General features: G+C 49.6%; 1 pseudogene; it reads right to left on the bottom strand.

Moving 5' to 3' along the window:
* LOC123397473 overlaps positions 1-19,591 on the bottom strand; it is a 75,722-nt pseudogene extending 56,131 nt beyond the window's left edge.
* Between the last annotated feature and the right edge of the window lie 4,747 nt (positions 19,592-24,338).

Raw genomic sequence — 24,338 nt, 5'->3', positions numbered from 1 at the left:
GACCAGTCAACTGACAGCGGCGGATTTTCCGGGATCCTCAAATTTCGGTTACCGCGCGCTCAGCGGGGATGACGACATCGCGCTCGAGTAGCGCCTGACGCCTCGATTCTCGCGCCTTCATCTTCTCCACTGATATCGCCGCGGTTGGTCGGGGGATAAGGTTTCGGGGCCACCTGCCAGTGACGTTGTGGGAACCTTACTTAAACCTCAGCGGCGAGGGTTTTCTCGTTACGGTCGCCGGATCTCTTGCCTTTGCTTGCTCCGCTCCTCTCGCCTTCTCCTGCGCACCCAAGCTTCCTCCTTTTCCTTCTCCTTCGCGGACCCGCAGCTTCCGCCATGACCAAGGGATAGACTAGCAAGCTGGAGGCGAAGAAGAAGAAGGGGAAGGCAGCGGCTCCTGCTCAGCGGCGGCAGCGAGCGGTGCCGGAGGGGTGGATCCAGGGGGACTTCCTCCCCTCCATGGTGACGGAGGGGGATCTGCTGCAGCTGGTGGACCACGGGATGATCGTGCACAAGTCGTGGAGGCTGCCGACGGAGAATGAGATCGAGCCGGCGCCCCGGGAGGGGGAGCGCGTCCTGCTGCTCAGCCACGTATATCGAGGATTCTCTCTGCCCCCGCATCCTTTCTTCAAGGGCATAATGAACCACTTCGGGGCGCAGCTTCACCACTTTCCCCCGAATGCTATAGCTCATCTCTCTGCTTCCATAGTCCTGTGCGAGTGCTTCATCGGCTGTCCTCCCCATTGGGGGTTGTTCAAACATATTTTCTCTCCTAGATCCCAAACTATCAAACGACTTCACCAGTCAGATGATAAGACACACCTTCTCCAGCTCTGCGGAGGCTTAGGTTTCCAGAAGAAGAGTAGGAGTAGTTATCCTGCCCTTCAGCTGAGTGAGTCGGTTAGGAACTGGCAGTCGACGTGGTTCTACTCCTAGGACGTTGCCTGCCCGAATGCCACGACAGGGTTGCCTACCTTTAGCTTAGATCGACCCGCTCCGCCTAAGCAGCTTGCGCTCACGAAGGCGGAGAATATCGACATCCAGCCTCTGGTGGACGCACTCGTAGATGTCGTCAGAAGGGGAGTCACCGGCATAGATTTGCTGGAGATTTTCCTCGGTCAGCACATACACGGGGCCCAAAGACTCCACTCGGACCAACGTCTTGGGTGTGATCGAGGAGAAGGTGGCGTCGTGGGTGCTCCAGATCACAGGCGCCTGTGAGAACCCCAGAGGGTCTCGACGAGTGAGGGCTTTCTACACGGACAATCCTCCTCCGAACCAGGTGAGTACCATTTGTCGAGTGCATGTAACTGTCTTAGTTTTATCGCTTTCTTGAATCTCTGCCTGGCCTCTGATGTCGCCGACTGTATTTTATGCAAAAGTGGACCAACTAGTTTTCCCCTGTCTCGAACGGGAACCCGGCCGAGGAGGAGGAGGAGGGCAGCCAGGAGGGCAGCATGGAGAGCGCCTAGTATGTCTCCGACAGTGGGGAAAGGGAGGAAGAGTCTAGTGAGGAAGAGAAGGAAGACGAAGAGCAGGACTCGCCGCCCCCGCTGCCAGAGCACCGAACCAAGCGCCAACATGAACCTGCAGTTCCCTCGGCCCCTCTAGCATCCTCGACTGCTCCGCCCACTGCTCCCGTGGTCTCGAGAGCTCGGAGCACCAAGAGGACCAGGGACGTTGCTGCTGAGCCTGCGGGTCAGCCTTCCAAGGTGGCCAAACCGAGCGGATCTAAACCTCGGAAGGCTTTGCCGCGGATGAGGGTCACTGTTCCCGTCACCTCAACGTAAGTGTGTTGTTCTTCTTCTTCAGATATTCGATTGAACTCCTGTTTGATGGTCGAATGAATTTCACTCGACAGGGTTGCCCCCTCTGCCACCTCTCCGGCACGCCAGGGGGATGATCCCATGGACGCGGACAACGTCGTCTCGTCCCAGCCAGGTGTGTTGTAGCGATTCCGAGAGTTTTATATTATCGCATCGCGAATTCTGTCTTCGGTTTTGTCCCTTTCTTTTTCTGAGATCTCGCGCCGTTCGGTCTGGCAGGGGCGATTTATGTGGATGAGGGTGACCAGGGTAGACCTGAGGAAGCTGCGGAGCCTGTCCTCGAGGCTGTTCCGCCAGTTACTGCTCTCGTTGCGGATGTGCCGCCGACTGAAACGGCGCTGGTTGCTGCTGAACCGACTGGAGCGGGCCTTGGGATGCCCAAGGAGCTTCCAACGATGCCAGGCCCGTCAAATGTCGACTTCAACGTCCAGCGCCTCCTGGAGGATCAGGTGGGAGCGGCCAAGGGGGCCATGGTGCAGTCGAAGCTGATGGCGGGAGAAGCCAAGAAAGCGTACGACTCCATCGCATCCCTGTACCAGCGAAGCTTGGAGCTGCGGGACGATATCTGAGTAAGTGGGCTAGTAAGTATTTACTTTTCTCTTGTAACCCACTGGGTGTGCTCGGATACCGTATGATGTTTGTAATGGGTTCACTTTGAGTGAACCCAGTGGGTGTAGCCCCCGAGACTTCTGTCGAGTGCTTGCACCGGCAATTGTCTTTATGCATATTGTCTTTGACTTTGTCAGATCCGTAAATAATATTGTCGATTGCTAATAGTTGGGGCACTCGGAGTGCACCTACAGTAAGAGTCCCCGAGAGTAATTTTACTCAGGTCAGGTAGTATTAGCCTCGTAGGCGTAGGTGTTGTCATGTATCTTAATAGGGCGGACCTGTTTGAGTTTCATGCCGGTGGGGTCACTCTCAGTGAACCCACTGGGTGTAGTCCCCGAGACCGCTGTCGACTGCTTGCGTCGGCAGGGGTCTGAAGAACTTAGCCTTTTTAGTGTTGGATTTGTCTGGTCGTCTCTTCGTGCTGGCTGGCAGAAAACTTGTGAGATGGGAACAGCATACGAGACTCTTAGGGCGGAAAAGGTTCAGTTTGCCGGTGAGCTGGATGCGGCACTGATTGCAATGGCTGGTATGAAGGACGTTCTGGCGGAACGAGAGAAGTCGTTGGAGCAGGCTCGTGAAGCGAACAAGGCACTGCCTGCTGAAGTTGAGAAGATGAAGGCGCATAGGTCTGAGTTGATGGGGCAAATGAATGTGTTGAACAAGCGGTGTATAGCGCAGGAAAAGTACGTCAGCGACTGGGCCCGGCAGATGATAACGCGTCTGGGTCGTAAGTCCTGTTTTTCCGAGTGCTTGTGGTATGTGCGTTACACTCGGTGCTTATTGTTTGCTTGTCCTGTGTTTGCAGATTTTTGCATGGACGCTGAAGCTGAAGCAACTGACATGGAGCGGTTGATTCGCGAAAACATTCCACTCGGCGAGGACGCCAATCGAGATCTGCTCGGAGCGCACATTCGCGTGGGCAAAGTTGGTCCTTTCACCGGTCGACTGAGAGAAGTCGCCGGCCGGATCGACAAGGAGCTTTGTCCTGAAGATGAGTCGCGGCATGAGATGGAAAACTTGATGACTCGACTCGAGGAGGTCCCAAACCGAGTGCAGTCATGGAAGAAATCTGCGGCTCGCTGTGGTGCAGACGTTGCTCTGTCCCTGGTCCGAGTGCATTGCAAGGAGGTGCGCGAAGAGAAGCTGAAAGCGTTGAAGGTCGCCAACACGAAGAAACTTCGATTCGAAGACTTCATGGAAACCTTCCTTGAGAGTGCCACCCGCATCGCCAACGGGATCGACCTGGACACATTCGTGGAGCCCTCCAGTCCTGGCGCCAATCTGGACGACGCGTAAGAAAACTTTTACCTCGGTATGCCGAGTGTTGGTTGTAAGAAACCTTTGCCACTTCTGTTGGCCGTCACATTCTTGGTTCGGTGCGGGTAAGCTTGATCCGCACCGAGTGAACTATCTTTAGGTGAACTTCGAATTTGAATCAAATCGTTTGCTCTTGTGTTGCAATTTTGGCTCGAGTTTTTGTTTGGCGTTTCTTGGTGAAGCCAATGGCAAACATTCGGAGCATGTAAGTGTCAGTTGCCTTGACATCTGCATGAGCCTCTCTGAGGGTCTTGCGGAGTCCACGAGTGGATCTGTAGGATACAGTCGAAGGTAATAAAATACTTAGGTGACTCATGACCGCGGCTAAGTTGTCGAGTGCGACAGACAAGCCGCACTCGGAGCGGGTTGGAATTCATGTAATTGTCAGTGGTCTTGACATCCACATGAGCCTCAGTGAGGGTCTGCTGAGTCTCCGAGTGTATCTGTGGGATACAGTCGCAGGAAGCTTTGTACTTAGGCGATTCTTGATCGCAGCTAAGTCCCCGAGTGCGACGTTTAGTGCACACACGGAGAAAGTTAGTACTTCGGCGATTCTTGATCGCAGCTAAGTCCCCGAGTGCGACGTTTAGTGCACACACGGAGAAAGTTAGTACTTAGGCGATTCTTGATCGCAGCTAAGTCCCTGAGTGCGACGTTTAGTGCACACACGGAGAAAGTTAGTACTTAGGCGATTCTTGATCGCAGCTAAGTCCCCGAGTGCGACGTTTAGTGCACACTCGGAGAAAGTCAATACTTAGGCGATTCTTGATCGCAGCTAAGTCCCCGAGTGCGACGTTTAGTGCACACTCGGAGAAAGTCGGTACTTAGGCGATTCTTGATCGCAGCTAAGTCCCCGAGAGCGACGTTTAGTGCACACTCGGAAAAAGTCAGTACTTAGGCGAGTCGTGATCGCAGCTAAGTCCCCGAGTGCGACGTTTAGTGCACACTCGGAGAAAGTTAGTACTTAGGCGATTCTTGATCGCAGCTAAGTCCCCGAGTGCGATGTTTACTGCACACTCGGAGAAAGTTAGTACTTAGGCGATTCGTGATCGCAGCTAAGCCCCCGAGTGTGACGTTTAGTGCACACTGGGAGAAAGTTAGAACTTAGGTGATTCGTGATCGCAGCTAAGACCCCGAGTGCGACGTTTACCGCACACTCGGAGAAAGTTTGTACTTAGGCGATTCTGGATCGCAGCTAAGTCCCGAGTGCGACGTTTAGTGCAGACTCGGAGAAAGTTAGAACTTAGGCGATTCGTGATCGCAGCTAAGCCCCCGAGTGCGATGTTTAGTGCACACTTGGAGAAAGTCAGTACTTAGGCGATTCTTGATCGCAGCTAAGTCCCCGAGTGCGACGTTTAGTGCACACTCGGAGAAACTCGGTACTTAGGCGATTCTTGATCGCAGCTATGTCCGCGAGTGCGACGTTTAGTGCACACTCGGAGAAAGTCAGTACTTAGGCGAGTCGTGATCGCAGCTAAGTCCCCGAGTGCGACGTTTAGTGCACACTCGGAGAAAGTTAGTACTTAGGCGATTCGTGATCGCAGCTAAGTCCCCGAGTGCGACGTTTAGTGCACACTCGGAGAAAGTTAGTACTTAGGCGATTCGTGATCGCAGCTAAGCCCCCGAGTGCGATGTTTAGTGCACACTCGGAGAAAGTTAGAACTTAGGCGATTCATGATCGCAGCTAAGCCCCCAAGTGCGACGTTTAGTGCACACTCCGAGAAAGTTAGAACTTAGGCGATTCTTGATCGCAGCTAAGTCCCCGAGTGCGACGTTTAGTGCACACTCGGAGAAAGTCGGTACTTAGGCGATTCTTGATCGCAACTAAGTCCCCGAGTGCGACGTTTAGTGCACACTCGGAGAAAGTCAGTACTTAGGCGAGTCGTGATCGCAGCTAAATCCCCAAGTGCGACTTTTAGTGCACACTCGGAGATAGTTAGTACTTAGGCGATTCGTGATCGCAGTTGAGTCCCCGAGTGCGACGTTTAGTGCACACTCGGAGAAAGTTAGTACTTAGGCGATTCGTGATCGCAGCTAAGCCCCCGAGTGCGACGTTTAGTGCACACTCGGAGAAAGTTAGAACTTAGGTGATTCGTGATCGCAGCTAAGGCCCCGAGTGCGACGTTTAGTGCACACTCGGAGAAAGTTAGAACTTAGGCGATTCTGGATCGCAGCTAAGTCCCCGAGTGCGACGTTTAGTGCACACTCAGAGAAAGTTAGAACTTAGGCGATTCGTGATCGCAGCTAAGCCCCCGAGTGCGAAGTTTAGTGCACACTCGGAGAAAGCAAGAACTTAGGCGATTTTGGATCGCAGCTAAGTTTTTTTTTGAGACCGGAGTCTGCGAGCGCGGAAGAATTTTGAATCTGCAAAAGCTCAATCTGCTTTATATTATTTCATCAATACTTGTTCTTTACATTGCTTCAGTCGACGGTCACGTGTAGAAGTGCTTCAGGAGATCTCCGTTCCATGCTCGCGGCTCGTCTGTCTCCCTGTCAATGTTGTAGAGTCTGTATGATCCGTTATTCAGCACCTTGGATATGATGAAGGGTCCTTCCCAGGCAGGAGCCAACTTGTGAGGTCTTTGCTGATCCACTCGGAGCACTAGGTCACCTGCTTGGAACGTGCGACTCCTGACGTATCGTGCGTGAAAATGCCGTAGATCTTGTTGATAAATGGTTGAGCGAGTCAGTGCCATCTCGCGCTGCTCCTCTAGAAGGTCCACTCCATCTTGCCTTGCTTGTTCTGCTTCAGCTTCGGAGAAGAGTTCGACTCGTGGAGCATTGTGAAGCAAGTCACTCGGAAGGACTGCTTCTGCTTCGTAAACGAGGAAGAACGGTGATCACCCTGTAGATCTGTTCGGGGTTGTGCGGAGACCCCAAAGCACTGAAGGTAGCTCGGTGACCCATGCGCCAGCGGCATGTCCCACCTCTCGCAGGAGTCGGGGCTTCAAACCTTGCAGAATAAGTCCATTCGCCCGCTCTGCTTGTCCATTGGATTGAGGATGCGCCACGGAAGCAAAATCCACTCGGATACCTTGGCTTGCACAGAAACCTTTGAAACTGTCCGAGTCAAAGTTTGTCCCGTTGTCCATGATTATGCTGTGAGGTACACCGAATCTGGAGATGATGTCCCTGATAAACTTGATGGCTGTTAGGGCGTCGAGCTTCTTGATGGGCTTGGCTTCAATCCATTTTGTGAACTTGTCGACTGCCACCAACAGATGTGTGTATCCTCCTTGGCCTGTCCTGAATGGACCGACTCTATCTAATCCCCATACTGCAAACGGCCACACAAGAGGGATAGTCTTCAACGCAGATGTTGGCTTGTGGGACTTGTTGGAGTAGAACTGACAGCCCTCACATCGGTCGACCATATCTTTAGCCATTTCGTTTGCGTGCAGCCAGAAGAAACCAGCTCTGAATGCTTTGGCGATGATTGCTCTTGAAGAGGTGTGATGACCGCAGGTTCCCGAGTGAATTTCTTCCAGGATTAGCTGCCCCACCTCTGGGGAGATGCATCGTTGAAGAATGCCTGAAACGCTTTCCTTGTACAACTGGCCATCAATGACAGTGAACAACTTCGACCTGTAGACTATCTGCCTGGCCTGGACTTCGTCTTCTGGTAATTCCTGCCTCAGGATATATGCAATGATCGGCACAGTCCAATCGGGGATGACAGCAAGAATCTCCATGATCAGATCAACCACAGCAGGTACGTCGACTTCAGTCGGATCTGTCGAATTCTTTGGTTGTACTGGTTCCTCTATGAAAGGATCTTCTTTGACTGAGGGAAGGTGGAGGTGCTCGAGGCAGACGTCACTCGGGACTGGTCTCCGAGTGGATCCGAGTTTTGCCAACTCATCAGCTGCTTGGTTCTTCAGTCGCGGAACATGGTGGAGTTCTAGACCTTCAAACTTCTTCTCGAGCTTCCTCACTGCATTGCAGTACGTGGTCATGGTGGGGTTCCTGACGTCCCACTCTTTCATCACTCCATAGACCATCAGGCGACGGACGCCGAGTGCGATGGCCATACGCAGTCCATAAAGCAGAGCTTCATACTCTGCCTCATTGTTGGAGGAATCAAAGTGTATCTGCAGCACATATTTGAGTTTGTCCCCCTTTGGCGATACGATCGCAACGCCAGCGCCGGAGCCATTCAACATCTTGGACCCATCAAAGAACATTGTCAAATGAGCCGAGTAGATGTGGGTCGGTTGCTATTGCTCCACCCATTCTGCTATGAAGTCAGCCAGGGCTTGAGACTTTATAGCTTTCTTAGCCTCGAACTTGATATCGCAGTACAACATCTCCATTGCCCACTTCGCCACTTGGCCTGATGCATCCCGATTGTGGAGGATTTCCGACAACGGGGCATCAGAAACAACAGACACCGAGTGGTCTTGGAAATAATGGGCTACCTTCTTCGCAATCATGTAAATCCCATAGATAAATTTTTGATAGTGGGGATACCTCTGCTTGGAAGGAGTCAGGACTTTGGAGACATAATACACCGGCCGCTGAACTTTGTATGCTTTGCCTTCTTCTTCTCGTTCGACTGTAAGAACAGTGCTGACGACTTGATTTGTAGCCGCGATATACAGAAGAAGGGGCTCTTTACTGAGCGGAGCAGTAAGAACCGGATGGGTGGAAAGTAGGACTTTGAGGTCGTCGAATGCGACTTGGGCTTCGTCTGTCCACTCGAAAGTATCTGATTTCTTCATGAGTCGGTACAGAGGAAGTGCTTTCTCGCCGAGTCGACTGATGAACCTGCTCAAAGCCGCTAGGCAACCTGTGAGCCGTTGAACATCATGTATTCTGACTGGCCTCTCCATTCGGACGATGGTCCCGATCTTTTCGGGGTTGACATCGATCCCTCATTCAGAAACGAAGTAACCGAGTAACTTTCCGCTGGGAACGCCGAATGAACATTTGGTGGGGTTGAGCTTGATATCGTACCTACGAAGGTTGGCGAATGTTTCTGCCAAGTCAGTCAGCAGGTCGGAACCTTTGTGTGACTTGACTATGATATCATCCATATACGCCTCCACATTCCGACCGATCTGGTCGAGGAGGCATTTTTTGATCATGCGCATAAAGGTAGCTCCTGCATTCTTCAAACCGAATGGCATAGTGATGTAGCAGAAGCACCCGAATGGGGTGATGAAGGCTGTTTTTAATTCATCGGGGCCATACATATGGATCTGATGATAGCCCGAGTAGGCATCAAGAAATGACAAACATTCGCAGCCGGCAGTCGAATCGACAATTTGATCGATGCGGGGGAGCGGAAAATGGTCTTTCGGGCAGACCTTATTGAGGTGCTTGAAGTCGATGCACATTCGGAGCGACTTGTCCTTCTTGGGAACCATGACAACATTGGCGAGCCAGTCGGAGTGGTGAACCTCGTGAATGAAGTTGGCTGCCAAAAGCTTGGCTACCTCTTCTCCGATTGCCTTCCTCTTGTGCGCGGCGGACCGTCGCAGGCGTTCTCGGACAGGCCGAGCGGTGGGATCCACATGCAGTTGGTGCTCAGCCAACTCCCTCGGTACACCTGGCATGTCAGAGGGTTTCCATGCGAAGATGTCCCAGTTCTCACGGAGGAATTGGGTGAGCTCGACTTCCTATTTAGGATCGAGGGTGGTGGAGATGTTCGTCGGGGCAGCAGTGTTGTCCGTCGGGTGGATGTTGACCTTCTTCATCTCTCCCGCCGACTGGAATGCAGATTCCGAAGCTGGCTTCTTCGAGCGCATTAAGTCAGCGGGGTCGACTGTTTTCTTGTACTCGTCGAGCTCTAGGACGGCCATCTGCTGGTCGGCGATTCTTGATCCCTGCTGCAGACACTCTTCGGCCCGCTGTCGATTGCCCGTGATGGTGATCACACCTTTCGGGCCTGGCATCTTCAGCTTCAGGTATACGTAACACGGACGAGCCATGAAACGCGCATACGCAGGGCGGCCCAGGATTGCGTGGTAAGCGTTGTGGAAGTCCACCACTTCGAACATCAGCTTTTCCTTGCGGAAGTTCTTGTCGGAGCCGAAAACAACGTCCAACGCGATCTGGCCGAGTGACTTGGCCTTCCGTCCAGGGACGACTCCATGGAACTGCATGCTGCTCTCGCTGAGTTTGGACATCGGAATGCCCATCCCCTTGAGAGTGTCGGCGTACATGATGTTTAAGCCGCTGCCGCCGTCCATGAGGACTTTGCGCAGTCGGACTCCTTCCACTATCGGGTTGACGACCAGAGCCTGTCTCCCTGGGGTGGGCACATGTGCTGGATGATCCGACTGGTCAAAGGTGATCGCAGTTTAAGACCATTTGAGGAACTTGGGGTTGGTAGGGGTGGCCATGTTCACCTCCCTGTTCACCAGCTTCAGTCGACTCTTGCTCTCAACATCAGCAAAAATCATCAGTGTTGCATGGAGTTGGGGGAACGGGTCCTCCTTATACTCCTCATCCTGTTCATTGTCCTTTTCACTCGGTTGCCCTTCGTCGAACCCCTGGATCAGGGGGCGACACTGTCGAGTGGTATGCTTCGGATATATGGGGTTGCCCTCTTCATCCATCTTCGTATGAACCGGACATGGCTGGTCCAGGATGGGATTATTGAACTGCTTCTTCTTGGGGGTAAACTGAGCCTTCCCTTTGCCCTTGAACTTGGCATTGGTTATGGCTGCAGCTTCTGCCTGCGGAGTGGTCGGAGCTTTCTGCTTCTGCTTCCGAGTGTTACTCCCATCTCCATCGGCGACTGTCTTGTGCTTGCCGCTTCGGATGCGGTCCTCTTCTTCGCCATTTGCATAGCGTGCTGCTATCTCCATCATCTTGCTCATGGAGATGTCACCTGTTCGGCCGAACTTTAGGTAGAGACCCCTGTACCGCACACCTGCCTTGAAGGCGCAGACTGCTTGATGCTCTGTGACGTTCTCCACCATGTGGTAGAGAGTTGTCCAACGCTGAATGAAATCGCGCAGGGGCTCATTCTGCTTCTGGACGCAATGCTGCAACTCCACGAGGCCTGCAGGGCGCTTGCACGTCCCTTCGAAGGTCCTGATGAACACTCGGGCCAGATCTGCCCAACTATAGATGCTTGAGGGGGGGCAACTGGTTCAGCAACGTTCGCGCCGAGCCGTCGACCATCAGAGGGAGGTGCTTCATGGCGACATGGTCGTCTCCTCCTCCGATCTGGACTGCCACTCGATAATCATCCAGCCACGTTTCTGGCTTGGACTCTCCTGTAAACTTGCTAATTCCCGTCGCCAATCGGAAGTTTGGAGGGATGTCAGCCGATCGCATGGCTCGACTGAAACACTCGGGACTAGAAACGATGCTCCTGCTTCCACTCGGACGGTCAATATCATAACCATCACGGTGGGCTCGGCCCCTCTCGACCCTCCGCTGGGCGATATGCCCTCTCGCGTTGGGCCTTGGGTCGTAAGTGTCATCGACTGAACGCCGATCATCATGACGTCGGGGCCCGTAGGGCCCACCCCGTGGAGGGGTGCGTGAACGGCGACGATCTTCGGGATTTATGGAACGGCTGCCTCCCGTGTGTCGCTGACGAGAACCAGGGTTGTGAACTGACCGATGCGTATTCGCATGAACATAACTATTGTAAATCCTGTTGTGCGACTGGGAGACAACCGAATTTTGCTGCTGCGCCGTGTGCAACAGGGCGCGGATTTGCTCGATCCCCCTGCCGGCTTCTGAATCAGTCGGCTGAAGGGAATCGGCTATCTTGGGAGCCACAGCCAAGTTGAGGAGGGATGTGCGGAACAACTCCACGTTGCTCCGCCGAGTGTGCCGACTGGCAGAACGGCGAGGTGGACGACGCGCGCCGGACGTTTCACCGATCTCGTGCTCGTTCCGGCCAGCTTGACGGGGATCTTCATGGGAGTTGGCCATGTGTACTTCTGCTACAGGCCTGCGGCCCGCGTACTCGGAAGGAAACTCAGTCGGAACCGAGTCCGAGCGCTGGGACGGCGGGGCAACCACAACTGACTCTAGAACCGCCACTTGTGAAGACGCGTTCTGGCGCGCCTGGGCGTGTTGCACCCAACGCTGGAGCCGCGGACGGCGGGACCGCTTGTTGCGGCGCGTGACGGCGGTGTAGGTCGACACTGGAGCCGAGTGTTGGAGAAGAAGAATGTCGCGGGCGCTGGCACAGAAGTGCATAGCCCCGCGGCGGGGAAGCGCCTCGACGTCGAGAGGGGCGTCCCGAAGCCATGCCGGATCGTCGACGATTAAGGAGAGAGCGCCAAAGAAGATCTCGTGACCCATGCTCAAATATCCACCGGACGACATGACGAAATGATGTAGTCGCAAACTCGCCGGAAGTTGCTTAGACGCCTGCCCCATGGTGGGTGCCAACTGTCGTGGGTATAAGTCTGACAGTAGATGTGTAGGGTACGAAAGGATGGGCTGAGCCTTAGCTACGGCGAGGTTGTATGAGTTTAGGCCCCTCTGGGGTGGAGGTAATAACCCTACGTCTCAGTGCTCTGGGAGCTTGTTGTCGAGTGGAATATGAATACAATGAGTTGCTAACCCCTACACCAGTGGGAGAGGGTGGCTTATATAGAGTGTGCTGCCCTCCACAACAGTTCGGTGCACAGGGGTGGAGTAATGGTGAATAAATTCTTATGTTACAGGTAACGTACGTCTTAAATGCTAATAAAGGCACATGGAAACGTATGACCATTTCCCTCCACGGGGGTTACGATGCACAGAGTGGAATCCAGTCGCTTAGTTTGATAAACTCCGAATGCTAATCTCCGACTGGACGGTCGAGGATCTGTTAGCGACTGGATGAAGCGAACTCCTTAGTTCAGTCGGAACTGACTAAGGGCCTTGTCCCTTATGAGGGGTAGTCCTTGGGTTGGACCTACAAGGCAGGCCTATGACCCTACCCTAGGACTATGACCCCATCACATACAACGGGTGTAAGCCATATTTATACACGCGAAACACATAGGTTGACTCGACGAGCTTAGCATGTATAGACATGACCTCGAATACAAGAGACCGAAAGGTCGAACATGAGTCGTGTGGTTGAATACGATCAGCATGAAGTTGCTCATGATAACGACTAGTCCGTCTCACGTGATGATCGGACACGGGTTAGTCGACATGGATCATGTATAACTTAGATGACTAGAGGGATGTCGATTTAAGTAGGAGTTCATGCTTAATTTGATTAAATGAACTTAATTGTCATGAACGTAGTCTAAAAGTTGTCTTTATAAATATTGTAGATGGCCAACGCCAACCTCAATTTCAACGCATTCCTAGAGAAAAACAAGCAGCTAAAAAGGCTTAGTCTAAAAGTTGTCTTTATAAATATTCCATGATGGTAGCAACTATGCGGACTGGGTCCGTAGCTTGAAGCTCATCCCCGAAGCAGCTAAAAAGGCTTATGTCCTTGATGCGCCGCTAGGTGACACTCCTGCTCCCACAGCAGCCCAGGACATTCTAAACGTCTGGCAAACGCGGAGTGATGACTGATACGTCTCCGTCATATCTATCTTTTCGAACTCTTTTGCCCTTGTTTTGGACTCTAATTTGCATGATTTAAATGGAACTAACTCGGACTGACGCTGTTTTCAGCAGAATTGCCATGGTGTTGTTTTTGTGCAGAAATATAAGTTCTCGGAATGTCCTCAAAATTTATGGAGATTTTTTCGGGAATAAAAGAAAAATTCTTGCGCAAAGATCCATCGGAGGGGGCGTGCCAGTGGGCCACAAGCCCACAGGCCGCGGCCACCCCCTATGCCCGCGCCGTGCAGGCTTGTGGGGCCCACGTGGCACCACCGCCCCCAAACTCAGCTCTATATCTTTCGTCTCGCCCGGAAAAAAATCAGAGAGAAGGTTTCATCGCGTTTTGTGATACGGAGGCGCCACCACATCCTGTTCTTCATCTGGAGGGCAGATCTGGAGTCCGTTTCGGGCTCCGGAGAGGGGAAATCGTCGCCATCGTCATCATCAACCTTTCTCCATCGACAATTCCATGATGCTCTTCATCGTTCGTGAGTAATCTCATCGTAGGCTTGCTGGATGGTGATGAGTTGGATGAGATCTATCATGTAATCGAGTTAGTTCTTGACGGGGATTGATCCCTAGTATCCACTATGTTCTAGATTGATGTTGCTACTACTTGGCTATGCTTAATGCTTGTCACTAGGGCCCGAGTGCCATGATTTCAGATCTGGACCTATTATGTTGTCGCCAATATATGTGTTTTTAGATCCTATCTTGCAAGTTGTAGTCACCTACTATGTGTTATGACCCGGCAACCCCGGAGTGACAATAGCCGGAACCACTCCCGAAGATGACCATAGTATGAGAAGTTCATGTATTCACCGCGTGTTAATGCGTTTGTCCGGTTCTTTATTAAAAGGAGAACCTTAATATCCCATAGTTTCCATTAGGACCCCGCTGCCACGGGAGGGATGGACAATAGATGTCATGCAAGTTCTTTTCCCTAAGCACGTATGACTACATATGGAATACATGCCTACATTAGATTGACGAACGGGAGCTAGTTACATATCTCTCCGTGTTATAGTTGTTACATGATGAATCACATCCGTCATACTCATCCATCACCGATCCACTACCTACGAGTCTTTTACTACTGGTTCTCGCTACGTTACTTTGTCTAGGCTTGTCCCTTGCTACAAAAGGGATTGGGCCACTTTGCTACTGTTGTTGCTACTGCTGCTGCTGTTCCTTGCTACTTCTCTGTTACTTGTTGCAAGACTTTTCTAGAGCCGTAGCCGGGGAAGCATTCTTCTCAAGAATAATCCCCTGTCAACGTGTTGGCGCCATTGATACAACAGTTATGAATAGTTTGCCGTCAACGGATCGTTTCTGGCACCGTTGCTATCATACTACTTTGCTACTGATACTTTGCTTGCAGACACAAATCTTTCAGGTGTGGTTGAATCTGACACATTCAGCTGCTAATACTCGAGAATATTCTTTAGCTTCCCTTGTGTGAACCAACAAATTTGGGTTGAATACTCTACCCTCGAAAACTGTTGCGATCCCATACGCTTTTGGGACATCAAGGCTTTTTCTGGCGCCGTTGCTGGGGATGCACAGCTATATTCTCTGAGTCACTTCGGATTGACGTCTGCTGGTCACTATGAGGAATCCGAAAGATCCAAGAACTAAAATCCTACCTTCCACTACGAGGAGAGGTAAGGAACTGCCATCTAGCTCTACGCTTGATTCACCTTCAGTTCTGAGTAAGTTTGCGACTTCGCCTCCAGCTAGAAATCTTGATATGTCACCTATGCTTGATGATGCTACTTCTGCTGTCCATGATGCTTATGATGCTGCTATGCTTGATACTATGCGTGATGATGCTATGCTTGATACTATGCCTGATGATGCTATGCTTGATACTATGCCTGATGATGTTATGCCTCATACTGCTTTACCAGTAGGTGCATTCCTTGATGCACAACTTGCTAGAGCTGCTGCTAGATGTGATGATACTTCTGATACTGCTGATACTATTGAAGTAGAACCTGCTACTATGCGTGAATTGCCTGTTATGCCTGATACGGGTTATGTTATGGAGGGAGAGATAGCTGAGGACTTTCTTGCGTGTAAGGATAGCTATGATTTTGAGAAACTTCTGCATAAGTGGAAAGAAAAATCTCTGACCGCTAGGATGAAATACGACCCGAAGTTTGCTACTTCGCCTATCTTTCTGACCGATAAGGATTATGAATTCTGTGTCGACCCTGAGTTAATCACTCTGGTCGAATCTGATCCTTTTCACGGTTATGAGTCTGAAGCGGTTGTAGCCCATCTTACCAAACTGCACGATATAGCCATCCTATTCACTAGTGAGGAAAAGATCCGCCACTACTATATGCTCAAGTTGTTTCCTTTCTCGCTAAAGGATGATGCTAAGACCTGGTTCACTTCTCTTGCTCCTGGATGTGTGTGCAGCCCCCAGGATATGGTCTACTACTTCTCTGAAAAATATTTCCCTGCCCATAAGAAGCAAGCTGCCTTGCAGGAAATATACAACTTTGCTCAAGTTGAGGAAGAGAGCTCCCACAAGCTTGGGGGAGGTTCATCCAGCTACTGAATGCTTTCCCTGATCACCCTCTTGAGAAGAATGAAATACTTGATATCTTCTATAATGGACTTACCGATGCTTCCAAAGACCACCTAGATAGTTGTGTTGGTTGTGTTTTTAGGGAACGAACCGTAGAACAAGCTGAGATTCTGTTGAATAACATCTTGTGCAATGAGAATGCTTGGACTATTCCCGAACCACCTCCTAAGCCAACTCCGAAGAAAAGAGGTATTCTATTCCTCAGTCCTGAAGATATGCAAGAATCCAAGAAATCTATGCGAGAGAAAGGCATTGAATCTGAAGATGTCAAAAATCTACCACCTATCGAAGAGATCCATGGTCTTGATAACTCGATACAGGTAGTAGAATTAAATTCTCTGTGTAGGTTTGATGAGAGTGATATTCCTTTTGAAAAACCTGCTAGCTTACGCTTGGATGAATTTGATAACTTCGTTGCGAAACAACAGAGTTGCAATGATTATGTTAGCAGACAATTGGAAAAGAATGCTCGTATGCTTAGTCATTTAAGTGCTAGTGTGGACAGAAATGTCAATGATCTTAAGCTTCTGAGTAAACATGCCTCTATGGTTACTACTCAGGTAGAACAAGTACTTAAAGCTCAAAATGACTTTCTCAATGAGTTGAATGACAATTGTCACGCCCAAGATGCGACCCTATCCTCAATTTGGCACGAGGGCCTCGTCAAGGATAGAAGCGCATCTCGTCGTGTCGCAAGAATGGATATCGTTACAAGTACATGTACTGAAAAGAAGAGATATATAATAGAATTGGCTTACACTCGCCACAAGCTACATCGGAGTCACATCAGTACATTACATAATCATCAAGAGTAAGAGCAGGGTCCGACTACGGATAAAAACAAACGACAAAAGAAGAATGACGTCCATCCTTGCTATCCCAGGCTGCCGCCCTGGAACCCATCCTAGATCGATGAAGAAGTAGAAGAAGAAGCAACTCCAAATGAACAATCAACGCGCTCGCGACAAGTAACCTTTACCTGTACCTGCAACTGGTGTTGTAGTAATCTATGAGCCACAGGGGACTCAGCAATCTCATTTCCAAAGGTATCAAGACTAGCAAAGCTTAATGGGTGAGGCATGGTTAAGTGGTGAGGTTGCAGCAGCGGCTAAGCATATTTTGGTGGCTAAACTTACGAGTATAAGAAATAAGAGGGGGAAGATCTACGCATAACGGACGGGAACTACGGTTGATCAAATGAATGATCCTGAACACCTACCTACGTCAGACATAACCCCACCGTGTCCTCGATCGGAGAAGGAACACACGAAAGAGACAATCACGTTTACGCACTTAGTTGGCATATTTTAATTAATTAACTTCAAGTTATCTAGAACCAGTGTTAAACAAAGTTTCCACGTTGCCACATAACCGCGGGCACGGCTTTCCGAAAAGATTTAACCCTGTAGGGGTGCTCCAACTAGTCCATCACAAATTACCACAAGCCGCATAGAAATCCTCCATCACGAAGCTCGCGATCTCGTCGGATTCCCTAGTGGAAAACCTCAACTCTGAGATTACCCAAAGCATCACCGGAATCCCGATGCACAAGATATCTCGTCAAAGGTAAAACTAATCCAGCAAGGCCACCCGGTGTGTCGACGAACCCGATAGGAGCCGCGTATCTGGTTCTCAAGACACACCGTCTATGGATAGTGTACGGTAGCCAAACCTCGAGTTGCCCCGAGGTGGCACTGCCGACTGCTAGGTGGGTGGACCAACACTCATGCGGAGCATTGGCCCGGGGGTTGATTAAATTATCCTCGGGGTCCGGAAAGTCCCTATGCAATTTTATTAGGTGATTAGGCAAATGTAGTACCAAAGTTGGGCCTTGCCAGACCAGCTTTAATCTAAAACGAATTATCAAGGGGGTCCCCATAACAACCCCGATCGTGTTAGGAGCGCTCAATTATGGAACATAACACCGGTAGCCAGACACTAAGGGGGCAAAGGTGGAACAAAACACCAGGCTAGAAAGGCCGAGCCTTCCACCTTTTACCAAGTATATAGTTGCATTAAATTAAATAGCATTAATATGGTGATATGACAAGGGACCCATGTTGTCACATGGAAGCATCTACACCTGCAACTAGCAACGCTAACAACAAGGTTAAGCAAGCAGTAACATAGCCAATCATTGGTTTGCTAGGTCGAACAGGTTGAAGGTTACATGGCAATGTTGAGAGGCTGGTATTTAACATGTGGTAGGCAACGGGACTTAAACGGTAGAAACGGTAAAACTAGCATGGCAATGATAGTAATGGTATCTGGGGAAATGGTCATCTTGCCTGAGATCCCGCTTGGAAGAAGAATGCCTCTGTGAAGCAGACGAACCGACGTAGTCCAACGGGTCCTCACAATCCGGCACGCTGCGGAGCTCTATCGAGACGAAGCAAACCGGAAACACAAATCAACACACGAAATTCACCACACGATGCACAACACAAATGATGCATGAGCAGTTGAATACATGCAAGACACGGCATGACAATTCACACAAACAGACACTACATATTAAGTGAAATTCAATATACAACGAGTTGCATATTGACGAAACTCCACGTTAATTATTCAGTTCTATCCCGATTAGGTACACGACAATATTAAATGTTGTTAAACATGGCACGGGGTGAAGCAAAAATTAATCTACCTAGCTAGGCATTTTAAATGAGACCAGAAACGACATATAGCAACTCCGAAATGACCCCACGCGTTAAATTCTAATTCTGTCCAGATTTGTCCTAATCACATTTTATGTTTGTTAAACGACAAAACAAAGAGGTTCACGTTATTCTACTCATTGTTATACTCGACTTACATATATAGATCATCTTCAACGAAGCTACATATCAAAAGTTACGGTTAAAATGGTATTAGCACGACACGACACGACACGCAAACCAATGCAAACAGCACACTAAACAGTTCTAATTACGCATGAGAGTTGAACATTGTTGATCTACGTGAAATTCTAGTTAAGCTACAAATTTGAATCACTCCGATCCAATGCACGGTTTAGAAACTACGCTTGTTTGAAAAACAAAGCTTTTCCTGAAATTAGCAAAGTCCGTGGAAATTGGAAAAATAAATCACACGACGTTAAAAAACAATGGACCGAATTGCACTATTGTGCAGTGGCCCAGGCTAAAATCGGCCCAAGACAGTTGTGTGCAAGAGAGAAAAAAAACCACAACCAGCAAAAGATTAAAGGCACCCATGGGATTTGATCCCACGACCTCCTGGACCAGGGAAAATATACTCCAACGGCCAACCAGTGCGCTGTTGTTAGCGGTCATACAAAAACATAAGGACAACGCTAGATTAACCACTACTTGCCAGAACTGATCCAGGAACCAACATAGTTTTAGATCTGGGGATTTCTCACTTCACGGGACAGAGCCCGGCGTCCATGGCGAAAATATACAGAGGAAGACCGGGATGAGCTCGAAGACGCACAAATCTGGGCATGGGACTCGGTCTCATGGAGTTCCTGGCCGGATCCCACAGGTTGTGGTGGAGCTGCTCAAACGGGGCGAGATAGAGCTGCGAGAACCCCCATGGCGCTGCATCAAGATGGAGATGAGACAGGGAAAAACACAGGCACACAGAGGAGCTGTAGCAGGGCATCTCACCGGAGCCACGGGGGACGTGCGGTGGCGAGGCTCGGCTGCTCGGGGCTGTGCGGGTCGGGGCTCTCCAGCTTGGGCATTCTCGGATGCTCCTCCTAGGCACGCCTTGTGCATGGCTGCTGCAGGTCAACGGCGCGACGTGAGGCTACAGGGAGCCATTGGGCATGGCAGCACATGTCCACAACGAGAGAAAGAGAGCTAGGTGAGAGAGGAAGGAGATGAAGGAGAGAGGAGATGGGCATCGGGGCAAAGGTCCTGCAGGCCGGTGTTGCTCCGGCGGGTCACCGGTCGCCGAACGGCAGGATTGAGCTGGCTGGCTGGCGCGGGGTTCCGACGAGCCGCGTGCTCGAGGAGCTCGGGATGCTCCTCAGCAAGCGAAGGGAGGCACTAGGTTGGAGGAGGAGTTGTGGATTGGATGGATTTGGGATCGGGAGGAGGCTCTATGATTGGCTCGGTTTTGCAACTGGGGATCTCGAGGTCGGAGACAGCAGGTGGCGGCAGCTGAGGGGATTTGGGATGGGACAGGCCTCCTTGTTTTTAGGGTTGGCTCTATATATAGCTAGTGGGTTAGGCATAGGGGCATCTGGACCCTCCGATTAAATCGGACGATCGGAAATAGCTGGATTAGGGAGTCCAATGGACAAACCGATGACAGTTTGCGGTAAAAAGGGGTTGATCCGGACCCAACGGTCACGAGCACCCGGTTCGGGTTTCAGTAGGTTTTCGGACTAGGCTGCGTGTAGGGTCGGTGCTCTGTGCAAAGGTGCTAGGCGAAGATGAGAGGGAAAACGGGCACCCAGCAACATATATTTAAAATACCGAAAAACGTCCGACGTTAGACCGAATACGGTGCCGCTACGGTCGACCGTTCGGGTACCAGACGGACTCCGATTGCGACGAAACTTGACACACGGCCTACCTATATAAAAATAACACCGCACGACAAATTCCAACCCAGTCAAAGAAAGTTTTACACACACTTTTGAAAACAAGGATTGACGATGCCGCGGGCACGTGCGTGTGTGAACGGGCTCAAAACGAACAACGACGAGAACCGGCAACTAACAACGGATGCAACTTTTGAAAACTAGCGGCAACGGAGATGCCGATGCAATGTAGATGATGCGAATGATGCGATGATGAAGCGACAAATGAAAATACCCACACGACGAAAACAAAAAGAAAGGGGAATCTTCTCGAACGTCGGCATCGGGCTGTCACAACAATTCCGTCAGAGTCGTTATTAGAGGCGGTAGAATGGCCCATGAACCTTTGTATCCTGAGGGTCATCCGAAGAGAGTTGAACAAGATTCTCAAGAAGTTAGCACAGATGCACCTAGTCATCCTAGAAAGAAGAAGAAAGATGATAGGAACCTGCACGCTAGCAACCCTGTTGCTGCTACACTTGAGAGTCCAAATGATGCCTCTATCTCTGATGCCGAAACACAATCTCGTGATGAACATGAACCTAATGATAATATCAATAGTGATGTTCATGTTGATGCTCAACCTAGCAATGAAAAGGATGTGGAGATTGAACGTGTTGATATTGATAACCCACAGCTTAAGAATAAGAGATACGATAAGAATGACTTCACTGCTAGGAAGCATGGTTAAGAAAGGGAACCATGGGTTCAGAAACCTATGCCCTTTCCTCCCAAACCATCCAAGAAGGATGATGAGGATTTTGAGCGCTTCATTGAGATGAGCAGACCTGTCTTTCTGCAGATGCGTTTGACAGATATGCTCAAGATGTCTCCATATGCTAAGTACATGAAAGATATTGTGACTAATAAGAGGAGGATACCTGATCTTGAGATCTCCGCCATGCTAGCCAATTACACTTTCAAAGGTGGAACTCCTAAGAAACTAGGTGATCCCGATGTGCCCACTATACCTTGCTCCATTAAAGGCAACTACGTTAGAACTGCGTTATGCGACCTTGGAGCCGGTGTTAGTGTTATGCCTCTCTCTGTTTATCATAGACTTGAACTGGATAAGTTGACACCCACTGAAATCTCTCTGCAAATGGCCGACATAACAACTGCTTTCCCTATCGGCATTTGCGAGGATGTGCCTGTTGTGGTTGCTAACATCACTATCTTAACAGACTTTGTTATCTTGGATATTCCTGAGGATGATGCCATGGCTGTCATCCTCAGAAGACCCTTTTTAAACACTGCAGGGGCTGTTATAGATTGCAACAAAGGCAATGTCACTTTCCATGTCAATGGTAATGAGCATACGGTGCACTTTCCGAAGAAACAATATCGAGTACATTGCATCAATGCTATCGAAAAACTTCATTGATTCCTATTGTGAGCTTTGAATGCCCTATTCCTCGTGTCAAGATGAAGTATGATTTGCTTGTTGGGGAGATACACATCCCCATTGAGGTGACTTAGTGACTATTCAAAAATTCTCCGTTCTCTTTTGCGACTCGAGAAAGTTTTGTCGAGGGGATTTGATCAACCCCATTGACAGAATTCTTCGATGACCATGAGATAGATGAATCGAAGAGTCACAAACCTCTGTTCCAGCTTTCACCTTCGGTTGCTTAGAAGAAAAATGATAGGTTTAGTTTAGTTTTCCCTGTTTTCTGTTTTAGCATCCGGTGGAAAAGTACCTCAAAAATAAAAGTTCTCCGAACACTTGAAAATCAAGTATGATTTTTTCTGGATTTTTTGAAAAAATCTAAGACGAAGAGCTTGTCTAGGGGCCACACCAGTGGGCCACAAGCCCTAGGGGCGCGGGCACCCCCCTGGCCACGCCACCCAGGTTTGTGGGGCCCACATGCACCCCCTCCACTCATTACTTCTCTCATCCGCTTCTCCTACCTCAAGAAAAAATCATTTCACAGCTCAAACCCGTGTTCTTGCTCCTCTTGCTGGGATTTTCGATCTCTTTGCTCAAATCACCGTTCTCCGAACTATTTTGGGGAAATTACTCCTTGGTAAGTGACTCCTCCATTGGTCCAATTAGTTTTTTCTCTAGTGCCTTATACTCCGCTTATTTTTGCTGCCTTGGTGACCATGTTCTTGAGCTTTGCATGCTGATTTTAGCTGGTCCCAAGTAGTTTTGATGCGTAATATGGTCTCTAGGCGCTTGTGGGAGTAGTTGCTACGAGTTTCGTTGAGCCTTATTCACTTCTCCTTAGAATCACTAAATATTTCAGAAATTTTCAGAGATAAAAAGGGAAAAGATGAGGAGGTTCTTGAGAGGCTCTTCAAGCCGTGACCCCAAGGATGATGGGAGTGAGAAGAAGGCCAAGTATCCGGTCCCTCGAGTCGCAAAAGTTCGAGCGTGCGAATGGCCAATTAACGCGTTCTTACGCGCCGCTGGAATTTATGAGGACTTTTATCACTTGGTGGAGAATGCAGGCCTTACCGCCTTCGTTGAAGATAAGTGTCTGCAATACCTCCTCCTCACTAATATCTTCGTACAAAGCTTTAACTTCTATCTGAAGAAGAATCCTCCTATGGTTGAGTTTAAACTTTATGATGTCCCCCAGCGCATGTCACTCCAGGATTTTTGCAATGTTTGCAAATTGCCTTTTGTTGGGGATATTCATGAACCTCGTCCACGGGACTTGGAAGCTTTCATCAGTACAATTGTTGTAGGAGAGGAGAGAGGAGTGTCTTGCGCTAGAGCTGCTAGCATTCATTTTCCCGTGCTTCGGTACTTCTCACTATTTGTGGGAAAAAATTTGATTGGTCGTGGGAAAGCTGGGTCACTTAGTTCCCCAGATCTTGCGGTCTTGCGCGAAGCCCTTTATAACGATAAAACTTATAGCTTGGGCGCTATAGTAGCTCAACGGTTGAACCTTAACCGTTCTAAAGGTGTTGTCTATGGAGGTATTTATGCTACCCATCTTGCCAGACACTTTGAGATACCCATTAGAATGGATGAGGAAGAAGAGGTTCTTCTTCCCGAGAGATATCTAGATTGCGATAGCATGGTTCGCCATGACTTTCTTGATAGAGATATAAGTAGAAGGATGATTTATAACCTGGTATTTAGTCAGGGTACTCGTGAGGCTATTACTTTGCCTGCTCCTTCTTTGTTCAATCTTCATGCAGGCAGGTACACTATTATGCCCTCGGACATCTACGCATATTGGGGCTTAGCCCAACCACAGGTGCCCGTTCCCGAGCCACCAGTCGAGTGCCAGACGCCAGTTTATCAGTGGGAGCCACAGGAGCTCACACAGCAATGGCATCCTCAGTCCACTCTCGAGTACAACGGAGCTGGTTATTTCCATCCTTGGGAGTAGACCAAGTTAGGCCAAAAGCCTAAGCTTGGGGGAGTACGTGTTCTCACCGACTTTAAATTCTCGCTTATGCTTTCACTTTGTTAGCCGGTGTTCACACTTTGCCACTATATCATCCATGCTAGTTTATTTCCTTTTTCTCGTTTTCTTTTCGTGTGTCTGTCTAGTTTGAGAAAACCCAAAAACCCATATTTTCTTTTTCTTTTTCTTTTTCTTTTTCTGCTTGTTGGGAGCTTTCCCGTGTAGATAGTTTTCTTGTTTTCTTTGGGTCAAGGTAAAAGATATTGGTTACAATGTTTAGTGGCTCTTGCATGCATACCTGTTTAGCTTTCAAAGAGCCATATTACTTTGTCTTCTCCTTTGTGTTTGCCTGCAGATTCCAGCTTTAGTCCAATGCATGAGCACGCTTATTATTGTTCACATCGTTCGGTCGTGCAAGTGAACGGCAATAATGACGATATATGATGAAGTGACTCAGCCTGGAAAAGCTGGTATGAACTTGATCTTTGTAAATATGACTAGCTCATCATGCCTGATTCAGCTTTGGTGTGAGAGAA

The sequence above is a fragment of the Hordeum vulgare genome, chromosome 1H (assembly GCF_904849725.1).
Source record: "Hordeum vulgare subsp. vulgare chromosome 1H, MorexV3_pseudomolecules_assembly, whole genome shotgun sequence".
In the NCBI taxonomy this organism is placed as follows: Eukaryota; Viridiplantae; Streptophyta; class Magnoliopsida; order Poales; family Poaceae; genus Hordeum; species Hordeum vulgare.
The sequence above is the reverse complement of the archived record's forward strand: the minus strand, read 5'-3'. Positions and strand labels throughout refer to the sequence as shown.